Here is a 25,810-nt window from a genome sequence, read left to right as displayed (position 1 = left end):
CAGTATTTATTTTCGGTACAATAAACACCCATTTAGCTGCAGTCAACAAACCTGGCTAAGTTATAGGGCTGTCAAAGAATATTCTAAATTCGAATATTTATTCGAATAGTTTAAAAAAAAACGAATTTCGAAGGTGAAAATTAACATTCAAATAAAAAAAAAAATGTGGAAAAAAACACCTGCGGTAGTAGAGGTGTGGTTGTCTGCTTTGCGACTGGGCGCGCTAGCGCGCCTGAGGATCCAGGGACAGGTCACAGGAGTCGCACTGTCTGGCACAGAATGATTGCTGAAAGTTGACGCGTCTTCATGGAAGATGGCAGCAAGTGCAGAGCCCAACTTGACCGCAACAGAGAAAGCGAGGTAAAATTGTTGACCCGCGAGATAAAGTTGTATGCAAGCTATTTAAGATACAGTTAGCATACCATTCGACCACTAGCAACATGAGGTCACATCTCAAAAATGCGCATCCAAATGAGCATGGCATAATGTGTGGAACTCCAGCTAAACAGTCACGTCTTGACATTTAACATTACATGATGTTTTATAACAAAGTTCGGGAGGAGCAATCGCAGTTCATTAACCTGATTAACACAAGTGGAGACCAATCAGTAATCAACTCATGACAAGGTATAAATAACAGCAGAACCTACCTCTGTTCATTGACAGTTTTCAGCATCCCTCCTCCATCCCATTTCTCCACACTTATAGGTCCATCTACTCTTACCACAACCGGGGGGGAATACTCTGGGTTCGGAGCCCTTCACCCGGACAGCACGCCAAATACACATAACCTTACTGTATTAAATATACGTAAATGTGAACTCGTGAATTTGCATCGCCCGCCACAAGCTCTTTGTCTGCAACACGACAAGAGGCCATAACGGATAAATTAATTTCGTTCATTTGTAAGGACATGAGACCGATCAGTATCGCGGATGGGGCAGGCTTCGGGGAGTTCTGTCAAGCAATGGAACCGAGGTTTGATTATTTATCGTTTCATGTCAAGGAAAAGTTCCATGTTTACCACAGCACAGCTCGCTCGGAGCATTCAATGTCAGTTCTATATGCTGTAAAACTTCAATTAATATTAATATTTGTTTCAATCACTGAATGAAGCCTTGGGACAACAGTCGCAACCTTAAATTGCTTGCACAAAACTCTTGATCAGCACTCAAAATTTGTTTGCTCATTTAAACCGTTATGCGCAGAGAACGTGAGGGTGAATGAGCGTGAGGTCTGCAGTCTTGGCCATTAGTTGATTTCCTTGTTTTTGTGTAGGTAATACGTTGTCAAATATGTTTAAACTTAAAGAGTAACTAAACCCTAAACCAACTTTTTTTTAGTTACTGATCTATAAGAATGGGACTTTATTAGTGCTGTTCATTGATTCGAGTAACTTTTTTGACATTTGAGTATAAAGTGTTTTAATTCTACAATATATGGTGTAAAAACGTTTGAGTGCTGCCCTCTTCAGGTTGAACGGTGGCTACTGCAGTTGATTTTTCCTATTGGATGTTGCGGTGGCAAGTGACGTAAGCGGTGGCAGGTGACGTAAGCAGTTTCCAGCTCACCACGCCCCTTGGTACGAGCTACCACGCCCTTGGCAGTATAAAACCATCAAAATCACTGTAGTGAGTCAGGAGCTGGAATTGCGAGTATTGGTAACGACCAGAATAGACTATTATAGCATCTTTCAGCATAGCAATTATATAGTTATTTAGATCAAGTTAGCGTAGATTTATCTGTATTTAGTACAGTGGTCAGGATGGTACGGAGGTGTGTTGTTAGTTGCGACAGCACTGCTGGACTGCATAGTGTACCAGCAGACTTTAAAATTAAGCGCCAGTGGTTGCATGCACTTGGCCTGGAAGACCGCAAGTTCCCGTCTAGAGCTCGAGTGTGCAAACTGCATTTTACTAGAGCTGAAACAGGGAATCGATTTAATCGATTAAAATTATTTATTTATTAATATGATTATTAAAATAGTTGTCAACTAATTTAGTCATCGATTCGTTGCTAAATAACTTTTATTTGCCGTAAGCGGCTCATTTCGTGCATATTTCAAATATGCGGTGACCAAAGTGTGGCAGTAATGAGCCACCGGAGGTTTTACTCAGCCAGTACAGCAGGAGAAGTAGCGAATAGCCAATAGCTGGCCTCGTTTTATGTCACGTGCTTCCCGAACAGCGTCTCTGCAGCATTCAGCGTGATGTGGGAGTACTTTACTTTGAGCCTTCAAAAAAGAAGAGTAACCTGTAAACTCTGCACTACTGAACTGTTTAAGGGGACGTTGACATATCGCGTCTTTTGCGCGCTCAAGTTCGTTATTTCCAACACTGCACCGCATCGAGTTAAAACATTTCAACTTTTCAGAATGCCGCAAGCGCACCGCGGGTCATGTGACAAGAACTAACCAATCAGCTTCATCCTTTCCCGTAACAACGTTAAAAGCTCAGTCAAGATGAAAGGAACAGCTGATCATAGTTGTATATGGACTTCCATTTTGAAATAAATTTAGTAGCAGAGCTACTGTAAGCGTTTTTTGAGCTGCAAATCCATTTATCCTTTGCTGAAATTTCCGCGTCTTCAAGGAGAGAGCACGTCATGGTTGCTTAGCAAAGGCAGACGCCTCAGGGGCGCTTCTGCCCGAGCGCTTTGGAAAGAAGGAGAAAGCGGTGCGCCTAGCGTTTTCCACGCGTTTTTAGGTGCGATTTGTGAACGGCCCCTAAGACTTTCATTTGTGCAGATTGTCCAGTACAATGTTGTTTGCAAATGTTTAGTCGTAAAAGCTGATAACATTGCTTTTTAACAGTTAACATTTAAAGCTTTACAAACATGTTCGGTGATCAGTTTGTCGTTTACCAGTTCAAAATTCAGTCGTGCAGCCTAATTATGACTGAATGAGAGAGGTAAATGTTTAAAGATATTTGAAATGCACTTTTTTTCCCTAAGTATTCACTGCTCTTTCACACAGCAGGTTTTTTGTGTGTCCAATTTTTTTTTCTGGACAACCTTCTGATGGATTTCCATTCAGGTTTCATGCCATTGGCACTTTTTTCGATTGATTGTTTACAATTTCACAGCTAAAGCTGTTTCCCAGTAAATAATAAAATACAATGCACTGCAATTTTATTCTGTTTTATCCTTATTCTTCGTGAAAATATTTTCTGAAAGATTCCTTAAGCTTTGTTCGGGATGTTAAACTACTTTAGGAGCTCTAAGGACTGCCATGGTGAAAACATTATTTGAAATCTCCTTGTGAAATTTGCTAGAGTATGGGTCAGTGTTCTGATTGCAGAAGAGTTCGACAAAGGATTACTAACACAATAAAACAACTCCAGGTATATTTTTAATGAGGATATGACAATGCAAAATGGTTAAAATCTCTTAAAAATCTATGCTGAAGGATAAAGACCATTTATTAATAATTTACTTGGGGGGGGTGGGGGGGAATGGAAAAATCTAAAATATAAGTACATAAACCGATTAATCGATTAATCGTAAAAATAATGGACAGATTAATCGATTATCAAAATAATCGTTAGTTGCAGCCCTACATTTTACACGGGATTGCTTCTCCAACGCAATGGAGGTGGAAATGGGCTTCTCCACACAGCTCGCGCTGAAAAGCGACGCGGTGAGGGAGTTAAGACCGCAGTTTGAGCCAGCGGCTCGAATTGATATGAACAGACACCTCGACACCCTCCACTTCAGTTGAAAGTGGGGGAGAAAAGTCCTCTACTTCAAATGATCGCTCTGTTGCAAAGCTACTTGCGTCATTACGGTCACTCTCCATTTTAGCGTCTCTGACAGCAGCTGTCAATCAATCCGTCACTGCGGGTCTCAGGATCACGCCGCACTCGGTCAGCCCCGCCCTAGGTTCGTCCCCTCTATCTCCGCTGTGATCTGCCCACTTTTCAGCATTTTTCAAATATTGTCAGTGGGTGGAGTCAGGCTCTGAGCAGGGGTTTAGTTACACTTTAAATAGACTACCTATACAGGTAGTTATGTCTCTTTGTATTTTGTCCTGTTATTGACATAACGCGGGTCATTGATGACAGGCGCAACTAGATGTTCGAATAGTTCGAATATTCGTGTTTTTTTTAGAGGGAATATTCGAACGTCATTTTTGAACAATTTTGACAGCCCTACTAAGTTATGAATGTCTACTGTTAATTTGAGGGTCTTAAAGGGATAGGTCACCCTTGAATAAAAATTCTGTCATTTACTCACCCCCATGTCATTCTAAATTTAATTTCTTCTATGGAACACAACAAAAGATTTTATTGTATTGAAAAAAACAGTGACATTCTGAAACAAAATGTTTCCATTATGACTGACACACAATCTACCAAGAGCAACGCAAATTAGTGTCTGCTTTAAGACATTCTTTTTTGGAGCGTTAAATAAGGGCACAAATCCTGACAGTACTATTTTAACATCTAAAGATGGTTTGCGCTGGCACAAGCTGTTAGTAAGTCTGGCCCCTGGGGAGTTGGCAGAGAGTGGGTTGGCATTTGGGCAAGGGACTACGATTCTGGATAGGAGGGTTTCATTTGCCCCTTTTACAGTAGTGCTCAAAGAGCCTGTATATGTGATTGTGAAATAATGAGATGATTTTACCACTTTTACTTTTGATATAGTGCAGAAATTAATTCTTTAATGCAGTAAAGCAGCTGATTTTCATCTGTGTTAAATGCAGTATGCATCATCAACAAGCTTTGTGTGGTTTCTTAATGGTCGGTAAGTCGGCCACCTGCTCACTTTTCTCTCAACGAGCCCTGTAAGGACTGCTTCCTTTTGTCAACAAACCTGGTCATGACTCGAGTGTTTTGCCTTGTTTCACTTCTTAATTATGTGGCTGGCAGAATCTGCTTTGGTCGTTGATCTCTTACTAAATATCTTTTTAGAGTCATTTGACACCAAACTGGTTCAGAGCTGTTCTAAGGACATTCTGCTGCACTTTTGATTGGAGCAATACTGGTCTGACCTTGAATGAGTTATGTGTGGAGGTGTCACCCCACTCACAGAGCATGTGCTGGGCGAATGACTATGCTAAGAGCCACTCTGTTTTCCTTATTGTCCTTCCTACTCGCTATAGGGTCTGTATGTCCTACTGACAGTTGAGGGCGTTGATGGAGTTCAGTTATCTGTCAACCCAGACATTTCAGCCTTGGTTTCTTTATGTTGATGTTATGGCCTCTGTAGTGTTGAGTTATTGGAAACTATCTTTTCAGTTTCTCAATCAAGTGCATGTGTGTTTTGTGACATGGGTAGGGCCATCTTTAAAAATATTTTGGTTTGCAGTAACAGTAATTAAAAAAAAAAAAAAAAAAAAAGGGTCGGTCTTTTTTTTTTTTTTTTCAAGTTTCAATGTAAAAAAAAAAAAAGGAAAATTTTGGTGATGGTGATGACTTGGGTATGAATTTAAACAAATTAGCATATCGTGACGTCACTGACTGGGTCTTCAACCCGTGCCTTCGGGTGCATAATTGCAAACCTCATTTTGATGCAGGCTATATAGACCACAAACAAATTTTAATCTTTGTCAAAAACATGTTTATTGCATGTATTTCTGGTGAGAAGAAAAAAATGAGGTACTGTTATATTGTTTTACTTGCATCTAGAGCCCGACCGATATGGATTTTTGGGGGCCGATGCCGATATTAACTCGAAAAGAGCCGATTTATAAGCCGATATTTTGATTTTAAAAATAATCTGGATATTAGACCCAGTTAACGTTAGTGTCATGAACACACCGCTGTCAATTTTGAGAAGAACCACCTTCAAACAAGTTAATAGCAAGCATTTAAGGGGCCTGCTAAAAAGGAAGCTATTAGCGTTAGAGTAACGTAACCAGCCTGAATTCACCAAATTGTTCTTTGGACCTGAGGGTAGCCTCTTCTTCCTTGCTTCTCTCTTAATTCTCATCAGCAGGACTAGCGCTATCGCTCGCTTCTTACAACGGGACAGATACATGTTTGCTGCTGACCGAAAGGAGGAGGAACAGACTATGAAAGAGCTCCCGCTAAACGTTTTTAAAACTCCGCCTATGCCATAGCGCAGCGCAAATCGCGTTGTATCTGAAGGGCAACGCTGAGCCCAGCGGCAAGCGCCGTGCATACCGCGTCCTGTGTGAAAGGCCCAATGACGCGGTCATTATGTGGGAAACACACCGCAATAGAATAAGAATAAGTTAAACGCTAACGTTATAGTTTGACCTCCTATTAACGTTCGCGCTCTTCCACTGATAAACATGGTATTAGCTTTGTGGCTAATCTAATACAGCAATGCATTAGCGGCTGTAAGTGATGTTACAGAATATTTAGAAGTGATAATGATAGGACCGTTAGCTAGAACTACCACACAGTTTTTATATACAGGGTATGAACTAAATCTACAATCATTTCACATGACGAACGACAGACTCACCATCTGGCTTGTTACATCTCCGTGGCTTGGTTGACCGCTTTCTTCTGTAGTGGACTTCTGGCACTGTTGTTAACTCTGGAGCTGCAGAGCTCCCTCTGGTGGGCACACTATGCAACACTCATAACATAAGTGAAGCATGAGACTCTGTTTCTCATGTTTCATCGGCCGTTATAAATGCAGATGCCGATTTAAATGCAATTAGCTTATATCGGCCGATAATATCGACCGGGCTCTACTTGCATCCACCACTAGGTATCAATGCAACCTACAAATGAGAGACCGTTTACTTTGCGTTCTTGGGTTTTCACTTTTGTGGAAAAAAAAAATGATTTGAATGAAATGGTTTGATTTGAGTGACAAGTGTTCATTGATGAATGAACACTTTGCATGTCTAAATAAGTTTTATATGGCAAATAACACCAAATATGGGTAATATAAGGAAGCTGCCTTATGAGCCCCGGTACTTCACAGTCCGTGTTCCATTCCATCTCGGTCCATTCCATTGGTCGGTCTTAACGCTAATTTACAATCGGCAAGTCGGTCGGACTAAAAAAAAAAAAAATTGAGTCTGTCTTAAATTGACAGGGTCGGTCGGGTTACGGCAAACAAGAATATCTTTTAGGATCAATACTGGCATAGACAGTCCCTGTCAGTTTTATTTTTCTGGCCTAGTTTCACTTGTCACATGCACCGGCAATACATTAATAACTTTGACCTTTTCTCTTTCATCAGTTTAAAGGGGTCATGAAATGATTTTTTTTTTTTTTTTATCCTGAGGTGCATGGAAATTCTTTTTCCATCAAAAACTTCCATAATTTAGATACATACTGACATTTTCTACACCTGCTTGATTGCTTATGATGATGATGATGATGCAAAACTGGCATGTCGAGGAAGTTATTACGTGATGTCACAATTCTACCAATTTTTCTAAATCCGGGCATTTCAGAGGGGTAGAAAAGAAAAAAATTATAATTTGAACTAGGTAGTCAATTTTGAGTTTTAAAGGGTAAAACTTGTTTTTATTGTACATTTTTGTTTTATATGTGTAAAAATCAAGAACATTTTTATTCTCCATTTCATGACACCATTTAAAGAGCAACCAAAATGGTAAATTGTTTTGATCTTATTGCCATTCTGCTTAAGTGAAACATTTCTTCTTAATTTTTTTGCTTAAAAAAACCCCTAACCCTAACAGCCAAAGAATGAGATAAGATTAAATAAAAAATTCCTTTTGGACATCAGCTTGTCTTTCAGCACTTGTAGCTGCAAGAATTAACGTGCAGACAAAACAAAAAACAAATAAAGAACAGAACACTTTCACAATAAAACTTAAGGGGCTCTATATGCAGACTATTAAGGGCTAAATTCTGCAGATCTAATAGAAATGATCAGTGATGATCAAATGATCAGTTTGGCATCTCAAACCTTAAGCAGTCCTCTGTGGGGAAAAAAAACAGTAGTACTCTTAAGATTATCTAACTGTCATCGCTTTAATTCCTTTGTCTAAAACAATGTTGCGTGTGGTGAATGGTTTTGGCAACTGTTTAGTGTTTTGTCTGGCATCTGACCAGATCCACTTGTCCTCCTAAATAATGCAGATTGTTTTGATGGCAGAGTGAGACTGCAAGCTTTTTTTATTAGATGTCTTTTAGATTTGCTTTATATTGATGGTGAGAGTATGGGGAGTTGTAGCGGACACGTGTCCTACCAGTTAAACGCTAAACATTTATTCTGTCTTTCTGGTATGTTTTATGGTTAAAAAATTAAATAAATAATAATAATAAACAAGATGGACAAGTGGCTTTAAAAATAAAAGATGCATGCTTGTTATTAGGGCTGGGACAAAACGATTATTTTTTAAACGATTAATCTAGCGATTATTTTTTCGATGCATCGATTAATCTAACGATTAATTTTTCAGGCCGATTCCATTTCGATTATCTCCCAATTAATTGACTACTAACAATTTATACATGTTGATTTACATATCTGAATGAAAAAAACATGAATTCCTTAACATTGCAATATATGTTTATTGCTCTTAAAATTACAAAATAAAAGACTGACTAAGAATGCATTACTTTGCACTTGTATAGAGATAGCATTCAATAAAACCTTGAAGCCTTGAAAACACATAGCTTACTGAAACAAGCTTACTGAACACATAGGGCCTAGCATTCAATAAAAAAGTTCTTCTTTCAGATGAAAATAACAACAACTTCATGTCTAGCATTCAATAAAAAAGGTCACCCAAAATACTTGTTTAGAGCAATTAAAAGAATACAGTAACCAATGTAAACTTGAGGGCTTTAAGCTAATACAGAGAGTGCTTTTCCAAAAAAAAAATTTAACAGTGGGAGCCAGCAACCTGTCATGGAGAAAAAAAATCTCCGAATGGTCCACGTGAAACTTTGGCGTTCCACCCTTTTTCTATCGTGTCTAATGATTTTGGTTAATATGCACGAGGGAGAGAGGGAGAGAAAGAGAGAGAGAGAGAGCGCTCATGTAGTTTGAAGACTGTGAGTGCGCGAGCGTGCGTGAAACTTTGGTGTTTCGCCCTTTTTCTATCGTGTTTAATGATTTTGATTAATATGCACAAGGGAGAGAGAGAGCAAGAAGCGCTCGTGTTGTTTGAAGACTGTGAGTGCGCGCGCAGCCGGGGCTCTCTCTCGTACGCGCCCTGTCACTGTCACTCACCGATCAAATAAGGCTTTGACAGCCGCCAAAAAAAAAAGATCAATGCAGAAAAACCCCTGGATTGGTTATATAACGTTGGACAGAATGTTGATCCAGCCATCGCGTATATTCAGCGCACATAAGGTAAGCTTTTTGCAAACTTTTTTTAGAGAAATAAAAACAGGTCGACGAATCGATGCGCATATTTCGTGCCGACGTATTTTTTGCGTCGATGTCATCGATGACCTCGACGCGTTGTCCCAGCCCTACTTGTTATGCATTGCATGGGGTGTGTGCACTTGTTGATGTCATGATTTTGAAGCTCTTCTCTGAAATTTGGGAGCAAATGATCACCCATTCCTAATAATAATAAAAGAGCAACAGCTAACACTAACACTAACATGAGAGACTCCCTTGTATATAAACCGTATAAAGATATTGCAGGGTTTTTCCTGGGTCAAAATTGTTCTTTGGTGGTGGCTGACCGACATGGTCATCCACACACAGCAAAGAGTACCCTAGTACCCACATGATCCCAATATTGACAATAAATGTTACATTTAAAATAAATACAAAGAACCAGTTTGTGAATTTTTTTTTTTTTCTTATCCTATTTATTAATGAAAAAAATGATCACTGTCATCCTTTCTTGCCCTATTTGCAAAAAAAGCTGTGATTTTTCCATGACTGGCTTGCATAGTTTAGAAAGATAAAATCCTTTTTTGATAGAGCTGATAATTATTTTAGTATAATCATATCAATTAAAAAGAAGCATTAAAACGTAGCATTAAAAGGTGTAATAGTGTAATTTTTTTACCATATAAAATTTAAGAAAATTAGCAGCTAGCTAGCAACTTGCTAGCAGCTTGCTTTGATCTAGTTTCATCTCACTCCAGTCTAACTTTAAATGATTTTATAGGTTATTTACTACACATTGTCATAGGCCTATTTATTAATGCTAAATTTTACTAAACACTCTTGCTAAATGGGGTAAGCACACTTTCTCATTTCAGATGTGTGTGTTCTTCTAAGAAGTAATGATTTGTTATACACTGATTCAGACACTGACGGGCAGACCAATTGCTTTAACCCAGTGGTCACCAACCTTTTCGAGCCTAAAGTCCAAATGTAAACCAAGATCTACCACTTGCAAAAAATTATTTAAAAAAAAAGGCCACAATGTAAGTTCTACTCTGACATTCTTGTTGCCTGTTAGTCACTAGCAAATTATTTAACTATACAAATAGTATATAACTATACAAACTGCCAACTTTAATTAAACATTTTTAACAGTAATATAACATTAAGTATTTCCACAGGCTTATTACTCGTATATAAACACAATAATCAGTCAATTACAGGCCTAAGCCAATAATGTACTGTTTCACTTTCCCTTTTAAAACATATTTCAAACACTTCAAAATGGAAATACTCAGGTTATTGCAAATAGCATACAAAATATTATGACAACAGTCATCCTTCAATTCTTCAAAAATATTTTCACACAAATTACAGACCTACATTCATTTTTAGCTACAGAAATTGGATAATGTAATCAAATGTAAAATGGCATCGCATATTTGACTGTATAAATTAAAGATTGTTCTTTATTAAAGTTACAGAAGCTTTTTAATCAGGAGCAGTGCGTGATTTCTTTGTTGTTGCTGTTCTATTAATATAAAGACTGTCACTTTAAGAGAATGCACTGATACAGTGGCCTACGTTCAGCTAGCTATGTCTGCTGTAGGATACTTACCAAAACAGTTATTTTGACATGATTTTTTGTGAATTTGTCCATTTAAACAATACTTCAGAGAGAGCTTATATGTGTGTGCGTGCCGAGGCACGCGTTTACGCTCTTCGGATGAGCTCACGCACAAATCTTCACACTGCACACGCGAGCTCGTGTCCTCTGGCTCTTAAATGTTTAAACTGACAAAGCTTAAATTAGTTTAGTTTAAACAGAAATCAGCACCCAGGTGATGACGGAATAAATTACTGCTCATATACAGCATTCGCGTTGAACAAGTGTGAATGATTTGTCCAGGGTTTTTTTTCCTCCCAGAATGCGCAAGCATCAACAGAAACATTTATTAGCTGAACCCTGTTTTTTACGTGCCATTTATAGCAAGCCATATTACAGATTATATTAGAGATGCTTTGTCAGATTTAAGTTGAAGTGCATGCCGAACCGTGTGTGGTTGAATCGAACTTTTTTTTTTTTTCAGCGAACCGTGCCACCCCTATTACCTCAATAACCAATCAATTACAGGCCTAAAACAATCATGCCCGAGCAGACGGATATTAGTACATCTCATCACACCGGCACCCGCGTCTAAATCAGTTGTATGGTTTGGTTTTCATTCTAAAACAGTTGCGTCAAGTATAAATGTCTCGTCTGTTTTCTGAGGTGCGCGCAGTCAGCGGAGGCTCGCGCTGCGGTGCTAGGCGAAAGTATAAAGAAAGCGGTTGTTTTACAGACATTATATGTAAACTATTAAACTTTTTAAAAAAAGCAAGCCAAGAATGTAATAAAGGCTTTTTAATTTTTTCACTGAGATATTCGAGTGCCTTGGAGTTCTTGTCTTCAGAGATTTACTATCCCACAACCAAAGAGCACCGAGACTTTATACCCCATGCAGCACTTTTGTTTTTGCATTACTTTGAATTATATGTAAACTATAGGCTATTTGATTGGACAGATATACCCCTCTCCGTCCCCTAGACACAATTTACTACACACAATAGGCTCACACATGGTGCATTTTAAATTAATAAATAATAATGAATAAAAATATATATATATTTTTTTAGGGATGCACCGAAAATTCGGCCACCGAAAATTTTTGGCCGAAAATGGCATTTTCGGTTTTCGGCCGATGGACTTTTATCACCGAAACAACACGGCCGAAATGTTGATGACGCAAACAGAAACCGCGACCTGCACGTGCACCTGCATAGCGCAGACCACAAGCTCCCCGCGACATTCACTTCACACCAGTGAGAACATTCTCTCTCTTCTTATTCCTTTATTCGCAGCACTAAAGCGTCTCCTAACAAAGAGATTAAGACGGACCACGAAGTGAAAACAAAGAAAAGTACAGTCTTATAGAGTCTGTTAGCACACGTCTCACTGAGATCTTTTCGGATCCTCTGCACTTCATCGCGAATGTGCTTGATCCGCGTTATAAAGACCATTACTTGGATGCGGAAATAAGGCAGCACGCACAAGAAATGATCCAGGCCGCGCTGGATGCGGAGAACCCGCGTGGAGACGGAGAAGCTCCAAGCGCAGGAGACAGATCAGAGCGCAGAAAAAAAGACTAGTCTCTGCACCAGATGAGGGGCATGGACCCTCGTTGTCTGATGTGTTCAGTGAAATTCTGCAAGAAAGTGCCTCAAATAATAATAATACGTTATATATATATATATACATACACAAATACACACATACACACACACACATACATAATATCAGATTGTAGCCATTTTTCTGCTAGATTTTCTGCTAGATTTCTGCTTTAATTTGATAAAAATGTTTATTTATGCCCTGGCCCTATTTAAATACACTCTCTCAAATATTTCTCAAATGTCAGGCAGATGACAAGCTCAACTGCTCAACAGCTAGATGGTTATCTGTCTGAAGTCCCCATCCCCAGAAGTGATAACAATCCTGCCTATACTGGAGAAGTAATGCACTTTCTAGTCCTACAGAGAAAAATTTCAAATGCACTTCACCTAAATGTACTTTGTTTTTATGAGAGAACAGTTAATTTTAAAACCTTTCTGCAGGCCAGTAGGCCTGTACATTATTATTTAATATACACATGAGCGGGATACATTTTTAGTTTGAATTTTATTTTTTAATACTGTGCATTGTTGCAATGTGCTTAATAAATATTTGCATAATTTGTAATTATGTATTATTTTTTTTATAATTTATGTAATTGTAATTATCTTTGAAACTTTAATATTAATTTATGCAATTGCAATGTCTTAATTTTAGTAAAGTTAGTACACGGTCATAGCAATAAATGCAATGGTACTAATAATTGGCATAATTTCTTTCTGTGTTTCGGTTTCGGTTTTCGGCCTTGGTTTTCGGTTTTCGGTTTCGGCCAAGAATTTTCATTTCGGTGCATCCCTAATTTTTTTCTCAGATTTTGAAAAATCTTCGCGATCGACTTAAAATGCTTCCAAGATCGACTTGTCGACCGTGATCGACGGGTTGGTGACTCAGGCTTTAACCATTCTTTCATCACTCATTTTTTTTTTTTTTTAGTTTATTTAAAGTTATGTCAGCTGCATGTGTGGAATGCTTGTCCAGGGTTTCCCATACATTAATTTGTGGCGGCCCGCCACAATATCAACGCTGACCGCCACGGATTGACTCAGATTTTTAAACTATTTAATATGGGTACAATTGTATTTTATTGTAGCGCTGCTTGCTCCCTCCCTCTCACAAACGGAGGCACACACGACTAGCCCCTCCTCTTCGAACACGATCTGAATCAAAACATGAGCATGCGTTAGTTAGAGGACGGATTGTCACCGGTGCTTAATGCTTATTCCCCCAGCGAAGATTCCAGAATCAATCCGGAGTTGAATGGTTAGTAATGAACACTGTTGCTCAACATAACTCTGAGAAGTTAGTCTATGTTAAGCGCTGTCGCGTTTCCATTACAGATTCGCGCAAAACTTCTGTGTTTTTTTTTCTAAATATCGATAAACAACTATTGCAAAATGACGGCGTTTCCATTAACCGATGTTATGCGACTAAAACGTCATTTTTTTCCTCTCAGGTTGGTGTGTGTTGGTTTTTGTCCCCCTCAATCTCCAGGTTTGTGTGTGTGTGTTTGTGTGTCAGAGTCTGTGTGTGTCCACCTCCAGGTCCAGTTTGGTGTGTGTGTCTGAGTCTGTGTGTGCGAGTGTGTGTGTGAGTCTTTTTGAATGTTTGAGTGTGTGAGTCTGTGTGTGCGAGTGTGTGTGTGAGTCTTTTTGAATGTTTGAGTGTGTGAGCCTGTGTTTGAGTGTGTCAGTAAGTTTGTGAGTTTGAGTGTGTGTGTGTGTGTGTGTCCATCTTCAGGTCCAGGTTTGTGTGTGTGTGTGTGTGTGTGTGAGCAAAATTTGCAACAAGAAGTCTGTGGAGCAGTCATAGCATATAAAGTGTAGCAATGGCATAGCAATGTAGCAATAGCAATGTCTTTAAAGGGATAGTTCACCCAAAAATGAAAATTCCACCATCATTTACTCCAAACCTGTATGAGTTTCTTTGTTCTGCTGAACACAAAGGAAGATATTTGGAAGAATGTTTGTAAGCAAACATATCTCGGTCCCCATTGACTACCATGGTATATATTTTTTCCTACTATGGAAGTCAATGGGGACAAAGATCTGTTTGATTCTGTCATTCTTTCAAATATCTTCCTCTGTGTTCAACAGAACAAAGAAACTCATACAGGTTTGGAACAACTTGAGGGTGAGTAAACGATGGTAGAATTTTCATTTTTGGGTGAACTATCCCTTTAAGGTATCTGACAATAAGTGTTGGCAATGGAAATGTGTACTTGTCACTAAAAATATGATATATATATATGATATATTTCACTTAACTTGATGCGAGGGAGAGAGCAAAGACAGAACTGAAGACAGAGAGTGCGCGCGCGGGGGTGGGGTGCTGTGCTCGTTCTCTCCGTCAGTAGCCTGCTTCACTCACAAAACCCAATTACAGATCAAATATGGCTTTGGCGGGACAAAAAATTGTTTTGGCGGCTGCCAAAAACTTTTCAATGTAGAAAAAACCCTGTATTGAGAAAAAACACTTGTCCCTGTGAAATGGCCAATTGTTCATGAGTTTCATTTGTTTGAAAATCTGCATCCTGTCCTTATTTATTTTAGTGATTATACTGTAGGTGAAAAGAAATTGCTTAGTGTCGTAACTATTAAGTTTTTAAATCTGTTGACCACTTTGTTGATCAGGTCAGGCTGAATAGTTTTTCTTTAGCCACAATGGGTTGCATCCAATATTAGGCAGTTTTTCATGTAAACATACAAGATGAAACAGTCTGTGACAGTTGCAAAACATCTTGCTGTCTTTTCAGCGTTGTAATCCACAAGTGCTGCAGTTTTAAGACTCTGTAATGTTCGTTTTTTTTTTTGTGTGTTTTGTACTTGCAACCTGAGGTACCAGCATTCTGGGCCATTTTCCAGTGTACGTGATGTTTTTTGAGTGCAGATACATTTAAAAAGTCTTTTAGATCTTGGCCTAAGGATGTGGCCTTGCATAGTTAAGTTCCCCAAAATCCTTCCTTTTATATAATGTTAAAAAGGTTAGAGGCTAGAGGCCAATAAGATCAGGGCTACATATTTGAGTAAACTATTTGATTTTTTTTTTTTTTTTTTTATAACTAAAGTACATCAACAAATATTTGCCAAGGAACATAGTTTTCAAAAAAAAAATTCTTATACTTTCAACCAAATTTTTATGTTGATGTTAATGAATGCTAATTTGTTAGTAATTTGCTAATTTCTTTCTTTAAGGCCCAATCCCAATTCTATTTTAAACCGCTTCCCCTACCCCTCCGCCTACCCCTTCCCTTTGTCCCTTGAAACAGAGTGTCAAGGGGTCGGGGTGAAAATATTCCCCTAAGGATTGGGACACCACTACTATTTCGTCACATGTCATCATAATTTGTGTAGCTCCTACAATACACACATATACTGGTGTGCCTTTAATTATCATTCTGTATTAGGGCTGTCACTTTTTATTCGATATGCGAATATGCATTTGAACATGATGTAAAATATCCGTAATCCGTAAGGACGTAGATATTCGAATACATTGCATGATATTCGATATCCGTCGAATTAGATTTTTCTCAAAAGTGACAGCTCTATTCTGTATTAATGCGCTGCTTACTGACAGACACACAAACACATATCGGAAATCACGCAGCTCACACATCCAGGAGAAAATAAACTTGTCAACACTGCCCCACGACATTTATTAAATATTTAAATACTGAATCGCTACATTATATTTTACAGCAACAAGAGGATAAAATCACTGTTTTTAAGTAAACTCACTCTAAAAAGAGAAACGCACAGATGCGCATGCATGTAACTTCCATCTCTCTCTCTCTCAAATTGGCAATATTTGAGAAAAGGGTTTAGCGATTTCTAACTATTGGGGGGACTAGTCCACCTCGAAGTCTACGGTGGTTATCGCCCTGATCAGACGTGAAAATAATGCTGTGGCCATGCAGTCTGTAATGATATGACCTTAGCAAATATTAGCAATTTTTGCAAACATTTCTTTGAGTAACATGACTATTAATATGAACTCACGATTGAATGTAATATAAAACAAATGATTACTTTTCATTAAAATCTTTATTAATGCCAAAAAAAGCGTACATTTCTGTGTCTTTTTGTTCGCTCAGGCAGCCATGTTGCCGAGGTTGTTCATACCCCTTTGTAATAGATAAATTTACCTGAATGACATTTCTCTTTGGGAGTACGTTTTTGCTAGAAATATGCAGCACTTCTAAGTGAAAGTTTTGTTGTATTCATAAAGTCTGTGAGAAAGAAACGGGAGTTCCAAGTTCCAAAAAGAAGACAACCTCATGTTGCCAGCAGACGTGTCTCTCTTTTTAGGTCAGCTTGTGTTAGAGATAAATTTGTGAGCATCATTGTGGTGTAACTTGGAGGACTCAAAGGAAACTGATTAGGCCTTTTTTTTTTAACAGATATGTGTGAGCTGCATGTGGGTCGTTGGTTTTTATGAAAGATTGCTCTGGTAAAATAAGATACGGCTTACTGACCTGGGGTATGTCAGGCAGGTGTGAAAAGACAAAAAAGGACAACTGCTGTATTTCAGTAGAATAAATGAATATTATACATATTCGTTTTCATTGAGCAGTTATAATCTTGTTTCAGTGTATGTTTGAGTGTTGTTGGCTCATCTGATTTGATAAAAATCACCCTTTTGTGCCATTATGGAACAAACATATTATGCAGTACATAAATATCAAGATCTATATTAAATTGTCAAACACCTGAAAATATTGATGTTTTTTTTTTTTTTAAGTTATATTGCCCATTTTTAATGTGAAGTCATCAGTATTGCTGTAGTATGAAATGACCCAGAACAAGCAGGCAAATGTCCTCTGTTTGCGCTCTTATGCACAGCAGTATAAACATTTGTGATCGTCAGCACACATCAGGCTGCTGGTGGGGGGATTCCATTTCTGGCTCTATTACTGGAATAGAGAAGGTCTAAACTTAGGCTAGATCTGCAGGAACATCCATGCGGACAATGCCATTTGCTAGGGACTTATTTTTCCTCTGGATTTGTCCATCCTTCAAATTTTTCTGACAGGATGGCATGTTGGAAAAGTAATATAGTACATCTAACTTTTTTTTTTTTAAATAAATATAAATACAGCATACCGCTAATTCAGGGAAGTAGGCCATTTCTTTGTTGTATGGCTTTTCTTGCTTTAAAATGTTTCATGCTGTTCTATAAAAATACAGAAATTACGCAATCATAATATATTACAAAATAATATTGTCAACACTTAAAAAATGTGATGTACATTCATGTATGCAAACTCTCAAACCCACACTGAGCCATGGGAAGTGTAGCTTTTTATTTACATCCTGTTGGGTTTCATCCTGTTCAACATCCTGTTCTTTTCTTCATTTCCATTCTGTTAAGTTTCATCCTATTCATTTTCCTGCCAACAAAATAAAAATAATTAAAGTAGCTGTGCTTCACCAGAGCACATTTCTCAAAGTCTTGAATAGAACCATCATTAACAAAGTTTTTTTTTTTTTTTTTGGTCAATGATAACCAAAACCATTGAATTGAAGGTTGAATTTTCATTTTTAGGTGGAAAATCTTAAGTACATATGTACAGAGTTTAATACAAGCCCAGATTCTCACAAATGAGCTTCACTTCTGCCAGATTATGAGGTGACACTAATGCTGACATCCAACTAAAAGAGAGGAAGCTAAACCACTGGCCTGCTCCATCAGCAGGCATTAGCACCACTTACACTGCCAATGCTTTGGATTTCGTGTGAGGAATCAGAGGCCGCATTCGGATAGGCAGCTGACAGCTGGTGTGTATGTTTTTCTGATATCCCTCAGATTAACTAAATGTGTAATTGGCCTTGATACTGTTTTAGATCACAGGACGAAGTAACGGAGTATGTCAGAATAGCACCTGACCTATATCAGTAATAATCCAGTGTAATTTAGGCCGATCATCAGTGTTACGAGTATGATTTTATGGCAAGGCTACACTTCCTGTTTCTCATTAAAAACAGCCTGCTTACACATCATTTCTTGTCATGTTATTCAAGACACTTTCTGTTAGTGTCAGTGTATTTTATTGTCCTGCTTACACAAAATATTGCTGTGTATGGGTCTGTAGTTCACCCAAAAATGACAATTCTGTGATTATATATTCACCCTTATGTCATTCCAAACCTGATTTTTTTTTTTTTTTTTACTTTTAGCAAAACACAAAAGATGTTTTATGTTTTTAAGTATTTTTGTCTAAAAGGGTGAATGTATATACCAAAAACTTTTTTGTCTTTCACAGAAAGACGTCAGTCACTCATGATATGAAGGTCATGGGGTGAGCAAATTATTACGTAATTGTCATTTTTGGGTGAAGACTCAAATGCATAAGAATATTTTTGTGCATTTCTGCACCTCTGGAGCCACTTGAGTTTAGTGATATGAAGCATGTTGGTGTGAGACTGAACTGTTCCTTGTCTGTATTAGTCTTCAGCAGTATGCATCTGCTTCCTTTGCTCAATGTCAGGGTGAACCCTGACACACTTTTTTTGAGATGTGACTGAAATCTCTATTCAGTGCACTTTGTTCAGTCTTTGCACTTGGATATGGTTAGTGGTACTGTTTTGGGGTTTCACACTATATGTGCAGCTCATTGTTAATTAGGGATGGAACGATGCATGTATTTGTACCGAACCATCACAGTACAGACATCTCGGTTCGGTGAATGAGGCCTTATAATGACTACAAACAATTCACCCCCACTCCAGAAGGGAGCGCCCGCACCAATGCAACGCTGTTTGATACCCGGCCGCCAGCAGAAGAACAGCGAATGCCATGAGTTGCGCACTTGAAAACAATAGGTTACTTGCGTAACCCTGGTTCTCTGATAGCATTAAGTGAGGTGTCTCACTATGGGATACGCCCCTTCCGCATATTCCTCAGAAGCCCAATTCCATTACGCCAGCCCCAATTGGCTTGCAAACATGACGTTGCGTCAGGGAGTAGCTCCCTCCTCTCAGTATAAAAGGAGCGACGCAACGTCATTACGACTTTCAAAACAAGCACACCTCTTCCTCGCTTCACACAGCAAGGGGGGTGATCTGGTGAGTAGGGCTGTCGCGATAACCGCAATATTGTAATACCGCACTATTGACAAGCAACCGCAGTGTTCAGTTTTTTTTTTTATGAGGCTGTGGCCGCCTTGTTTTTTTTTCTCAATTTGTCGATGTTACATAAATTAATGATACAATATGGTTACGACTGTAATTTTCTCGCGAGCCTTTGTAGCTTTATGGTGCTTTGTTTGTTTTGAATAGGCCGGCTCAAACGATGGGAGGCGCTCAATCTCGTCCCAAAACCTAATGTCACGTCGCCAGTTTGGGAACATTTTGGCTTTCAACCCAATGAAAAGGGCGAGCCAGCGAATATACATGAGCCGATATGCAAAATTTGCTGCAAAAAGGTTCCTGTGACGCGGCAATACATCTAATTTGAGGTCATCGGGACATTCTAAAATGCTTAACGTGAAAAACGCTTAACGTGGTTTAATGTACCAATACAGTGATATTTACATACCAAACTCACTAAACATCATACTAATAAAGTATATTATCTACAAAAAAATCAGATGATCCCTGAATATGAATTCAACATGTTTAATAACACGTTAAGCCTTTTCCTCCCATAGAAAACCATCATAAGGCTTAACGTGTTATTAAACGACTTGCATTCATATTCAGGGATCAAAAGGTTTTTTTTTTTTATACATCGTATACTACTTTATTAGTATAATGTTTAGTGAGTTTGGTTTTTAAAAATCACTGTCTTTGTACATTAAGCGTTTTCTTATAACGGTTTTCTATGGGAGGAAAAGGCTTAACGTGTTATTAAACAAGTTGCATTCATATTCAGGGCTCATCTGTTTTTTTTTAGATAGTATACTTTATTAGTATGATTTTTAGTGAGTTTGGTCTGTTAATATCACTGTCTTAGTATATTAAGCCATGTTAAGCGTTAGAGTGTCCCCTGTCATCCAGCGCAGCTGCCCCCTCAAGCATCAGATCGCGCAGCAACATCAAAAAGAACAGCTGAGACCGGTACCGGCCGACAGTTAAGAGTAGCTGAAGCCTTTGCGAAATCTGTAAAATACAGCTGTGAAAGTAACAGGCATACCTGCTGAAGTCACGGACAACCTCCGCGTCAGTGCCCATACCCAAGAGAGCGTGAGCAGATAACGAGCTCACACACGCTATCTGCTTGAGTAGTGCATCGACTCCAGCGCGAATCCACTGTCCTGTTGGGCCAGTGCCGCGATAATCAGTCTAGATTTCCGCTGTTGTCCAAAGTCGCGCACAAATACGTTTAATACATGTTAGAACTCTTTGATTTCGTAAAAAAAAAATGTATTGGAAAACGCATGTTCTTGTTGCTGTTTGGCATTTAACAAACAAAAATGTTTTAAAACGTGTCTCTGTCAGTTAAAAAAGCAACAATATATGCTACATAACTCAACGATAGAGCTTTGTATGCAGCAAAATCAGGATAAATTATGTAAAAAAAAAAAAAAAAAAAAAAAACGGCGGTAATACCGCATATCGCGCTATTGAGCCACCTATAATAACCGCAGGGGAAATTTCTTAACCGCGACAGCCCTACTGGTGAGACACCTCACTTAATGCTATCAGAGAACCGGGGTTACGCAAGTAACCTATTGTTCTCTTTCAAGCATACGTTTCGGTGTCTCACTATGGGATATCCTAACTCCCGTATTGCCAGATAGCCTGTCTCGAAGTCTCCTGCCAACCAAAGAACTATTACTGGGCTGATTAACACTTAAGATCCTATGCTCAAAACGGCATGTGCAAACGTTTGAGCTGTAACATCCAGTTTATAGAACCTCGCAAATGTGTGCGGTGAGGACCAACTCGCCGCATCACAAATATCTTGTAACGTAATTCCTTTGAAGAGGGCCCATGTCGTCGACATTCCTCTTGTTGAATGATAAAAAACTCCTCTCCATGTAAATGCGTAAAGCACGCACCGGACATAACGTATTCAGCCTTTGCTGTTCTGCTGAAGCAAAAGGCGGTGGGTTAAAGGCTCTTAACTTGAGAGGAACAATAGAATTGACCACTTTGGGCATAAAAGCAGGATTAGGTTTCAAAAACACCCCTGCGTCCCCTGGCATAAACTGCGTACACGCTGAATTCACAGAAAGTGCATGAATTTCACTTACGCGCTTCGCTGAAGCCAAAGCTAACAGCAGTGCCGTCTTAAACGACAATAATTTCAGGTCAGCTTTGTCCAGTGGCTCAAATGGAGTCACTGAAAGCGCATCAAGCACCAGAACCAGTTCCCATGATGGAGAGATCGGTTTTGAGACTGGCAAAGCGCGTCGCGCACCCTTCATAAACCGGCACACCAACGGGTGCTGCCCCACAGTTTTGTTGTCAAAACCTACATGACAGGCAGATATAGCGACCAGAAACACCTTTATTGTCGAGAATGCTTTACCCTGATCTATCATATCCTGCAGAAATGATAGAATCACTGCCACTGAACACTGAAAGGGAATTACGTGTCTAGCCGCGCACCAATGCTCAAACACGCCCCATTTACATTCATAGAGTGAACGAGTGGACAGGGCCCTAGAATTCTGTATAGTTCTAATAACACTGTCTGGCAGACCAGCCGCATTCATATTTAACCACTCACTGGCCAGGCCCACAGTGCCAGGTGCTCTGGATGAGGACGAAATATCTCCCCCTCCGCCTGTGACAGCAGATCCCTGCGCAGTGGCAGGGACCATGGCTCTGTGTACAGCATATGTATGATCTCCGCCAGCCAAAATTTCCCTGGCCACTGCGGAGCTACCAGTATCATTTTTAGGCCCTCCTCCCTCACTCTGTGAAGGGCTGGAGGTATCAACGCAATCGGTGGGAACGCGTATAGGAGAACACGAGGCCACTCGTGCGCCAGTGCGTCTATTCCCAGAGGCGCGCTCTAATCCTTCAGAGCGAAGAACAGAGGGCATTGAGCATTGTTCTGCGACGTGAACAGATCCACTGTCACTCTGCCAAATTTGACCAATCACTTCCGTGTTTAGCTTCCACTCTCCATAAAGGGGATTTCCCCTGGACAGCAGATCTGCACCCCGGTTCATGATGCCTTGTACGTGTGTCGCTCTCAGGGATAAAAGACTGGCACTGCTCCACAAAATCCGTTTGTGTGCCAACATGTGTGAAGGGAGTGATCTGAGACCTCCCTGTCTATGTATGCCACAACAGTAGTGTTGTCTGTTCTCATGAGAACATGATGTACTTTCAGAAAAGGAAGAAAATGCTTCAACGTTAGAAAGACGGCCAGCATTTCCAAGTAGTTTATGTGACAGTGGCTCAGATGGAGAACCCATCTCCTGTTCACTGCCCTGCCCTCGTGAATGCCCCCCCAGCTGGACAATGATGCGTCCGTCATTATGACCTTCCTGGTCTGGACAACGCCCATCGGCACCCCTTGTACCAGAAAGCACGGGCGCCTCCAGTGACTCAGTGCCAAGACTGCCGCTGACGTCACTCTCACTCTCCTCCGGGATGACTCTTAGAGCTGAGGCCATCAGACCTAATAGTCGGAGACATGTGCAAAAAAGAAACATTGTTCCCTTTCTGAAATTCGGCCAGGCATTTCGTAAAATGTATTACTATCTCCTCTGAGTCCAGTAACAACCCCAGATACATTATTGACTGCCTGGGAACTAAAACACTCTTTCTGGTGTTTAATTTTAGTCCCAGTTTTTGTAGATGTTCTAGGAGCATGGCTGTGTGATCTCTCGCTTTGTGCTCTGATTGAGCTGTCACTAGCCAGTCGTCTATGTAAGTAGCGAAACAAATGCCTTTCTCCTTGAGTGGAGCAAGGGCCGCTTCTGTACATTTCACAAATACCCTCGGACTGAGAGATAAGCCAAAGGGAAGGACTAGATACTTGTATGCCACGCCGAGGAATGCCAACCTCAGAAATTTCCTGTGGGGTGGATATATTTTTATGTGAAAATATGCATCCTTCAGGTCGATTGACGTAAACCAATCGGCTGGGCGCACCAGTTTCAGAAGTGTAGAATGAGTGAGCATTCTGAACTTGTACTTTCTTAGGTATTTGTTCAGTGCACGAAGATCTAATATGGGGTGGAGAGCTCGATTCCCTTTTTTTGGGACTAGGAAATATCTCGAGTAAAACCCACTGTGACTTTCGTCGGGTGGAACCACTCGTATTGCCTTTTTGTTCAACAGGGAAGTAATTTCGTCCTGAAGAACATGCATCAATGCTCCCCGCACCTGGGAATAAATTATTCCTTTGAACTGGGGGGAGAAGTGGCAAACTGCAGTCTGTAACCGTACTGTACTGTTCCCAGCACCCAACGGGACTGTGTGCACTCTCGCCAATAGTTTATTTGCAGCATTCTGGCGCCATCGTGTGGCTGAGTCGAAAACGAGTTTGTGGTCTGAACTGCGCATGTGTGGACACTTAGCGCTTGGACAGAGTTTACGTGGTTCACCACCTTCAGCGGAGCGATGACTCCACGAGGTGGTGTTACGTTATGTTCTGATAAAGTGTTTTGCAACATTTGTGGGGGAAACAGTGAAAACTTTATTGAACTCTGAGCATGTAAAGTGCTTGTGACTAGTGGGTGGGTGTACACCACCGCACCGTCTCTCGTTCTCTTCACTGCTCTGCATCCCTTGGACCAGCTCGGCTCTGGTTTCGCCACAGAACCGGCCTGAGAGAGCGACTGCTTTGTAAGCGCGCTCCGTCATGCTTGACTGGAAGCGGTCCACTTTTGATGGCAATGTTGGATTCGCATCCGACGTATGCTTTGGATGCAGGTGCGCTGCGACTAAAGGCTCCATGGTGGGCATGCGAAGAAGGCTTTCCTTCTCCATACCCTCCATGTCGAGCGCAGACCCCCCCCTTGCACGGGCATTTTACTAGTAAACGGGTTGTCTTTCCAGGTGACAGAAACCTCTTCCAGAAGCTCTGGAAATATTGGAAGGAGTTGTCTCGCTGCCCGTTTAGTTCTCGGCAGCCTTTTCCCATCCATAGCGTGACTTTGCAGTCTCGGCTACTACAGTCGGCCACGGAATGTTGAGTTTCTCCGCAGCGCGTTTGCACACGTCCTGCAGATCCACACTAAGAAGCAGAGAGGATGGTGCCCTGCCCGCCCCCTCCGTGGATCCCACGATTTGCCGATTGCTCCTCTTCCTCAAATTCATATGCGTCTTCCTCGTTCGTGCTGAGGACACCGGCCAGAGGGGCGCATACATCCAGTTGTTTGCATGAGATCTTGTTCCCGCATGAGCAAAGCTGCGAATCTCCCTCGCTAGCTACGGTAGTCTGCATTGCTGCAGCTATAGTCGCGGTACTGAATGACCCTGACAATGAGCTGGAATGCCGATTGAGGGGTAGGCGAAAGCGGCGTGGTGGCCAACAGATCGTCTATACGCACAGTACCAGAATAATTAGCCAGCAACCAGCGTTGAGACTAGTTGATAGCTAACAGAGTTGGGTAGGCTTCTGGTGTGAAGCGAGAAGAGGTTTTTGAATGTCGTAATGACGTTGCGTCGCTCCTTTTATACTGAGAGGAGGGAGCTCTCAGTAGGGAAGCAGGGCTTCGTTTAACAGAGCGGCCATATTGAGCCTTGCATTTTTCTCCATTCAAAACTATACTAGTGACATGTCTTGTATATTCTATTCTACTCCCTGACGCAACGTCATGTCTGCCAGCCAATTGGGGCTGGCGTAATGGAATTGGGCTTCTGAGGAATATGCGGAAGGGGCGTATCCCATAGTGAGACACCGAAACGTATGCTTGAAAGAGAACAAAGCAAGTAGGACTTGGCAAAAAAATAGATTTTTCGATTAATAGGGAAGTCGTGGCCTAATGGTTAGAGAGTCGGACTCCCAATCGAAAGGTTGTGAGTTCGAGTCCCGGGCTGGCAGGAATTGTGGGTGGGGGTAGTGCATGTACAGTTCTCTCTCCACCTTCAATACCACGACTTAGGTGCCCTTGAGCAAGGCATCGAACCCCCAACTGCTCCCCGGGCGCCGCAGCATAAATGGCTGCCCACTGCTCCGGGTGTGTGCTCACAGTGTGTGTGTGTGTGTTCACTGCTCTGTGTGTGTGCACTTTGGATGGGTTAAATGCAGAGCACAAATTCTGAGTATGGGTCACCATACTTGGCTGAATGTCACTTCACTTTTTTTCACTTAATAGTTTTTTAAATGACGTCGATTCGATATTGTTTCTCAAAAGCCATGAATCAATCTTTTCCGTCATTTATTTCAGCAAACATTTAAAATAAGATCTGATTAATGCAAATCTTTTCATTAGTCTTCTCC

The 25,810-nt window shown here is 40.4% G+C and overlaps 1 protein-coding gene and 1 long non-coding RNA gene across 2 annotated transcripts in view; one reads left to right on the top strand and one right to left on the bottom strand.

Annotated features, from left to right (window-relative positions):
• The window catches only part of LOC132139523 (uncharacterized), a 318,882-nt gene extending 312,017 nt beyond the window's left edge, over positions 1–6,865 (bottom strand). Inside the window, exon 1 of the long non-coding RNA XR_009433638.1 lies at positions 6,815–6,865. This is a non-coding gene — a long non-coding RNA (uncharacterized LOC132139523). The remainder of the gene's footprint in view (positions 1–6,814) is intronic.
• Positions 1–25,810, top strand: part of LOC132139521 (BMP-2-inducible protein kinase-like) — a 47,252-nt gene that overhangs the window by 2,229 nt on the left and 19,213 nt on the right. The gene's annotated exons all lie outside the window — the stretch shown is intronic.

This window comes from Carassius carassius, chromosome 4 (assembly GCF_963082965.1).
Source record: "Carassius carassius chromosome 4, fCarCar2.1, whole genome shotgun sequence".
In the NCBI taxonomy this organism is placed as follows: domain Eukaryota; kingdom Metazoa; phylum Chordata; class Actinopteri; order Cypriniformes; family Cyprinidae; genus Carassius; species Carassius carassius.
Note: the sequence above shows the minus strand (reverse complement) of the source record. Positions and strands in the feature narration are given on the sequence as shown.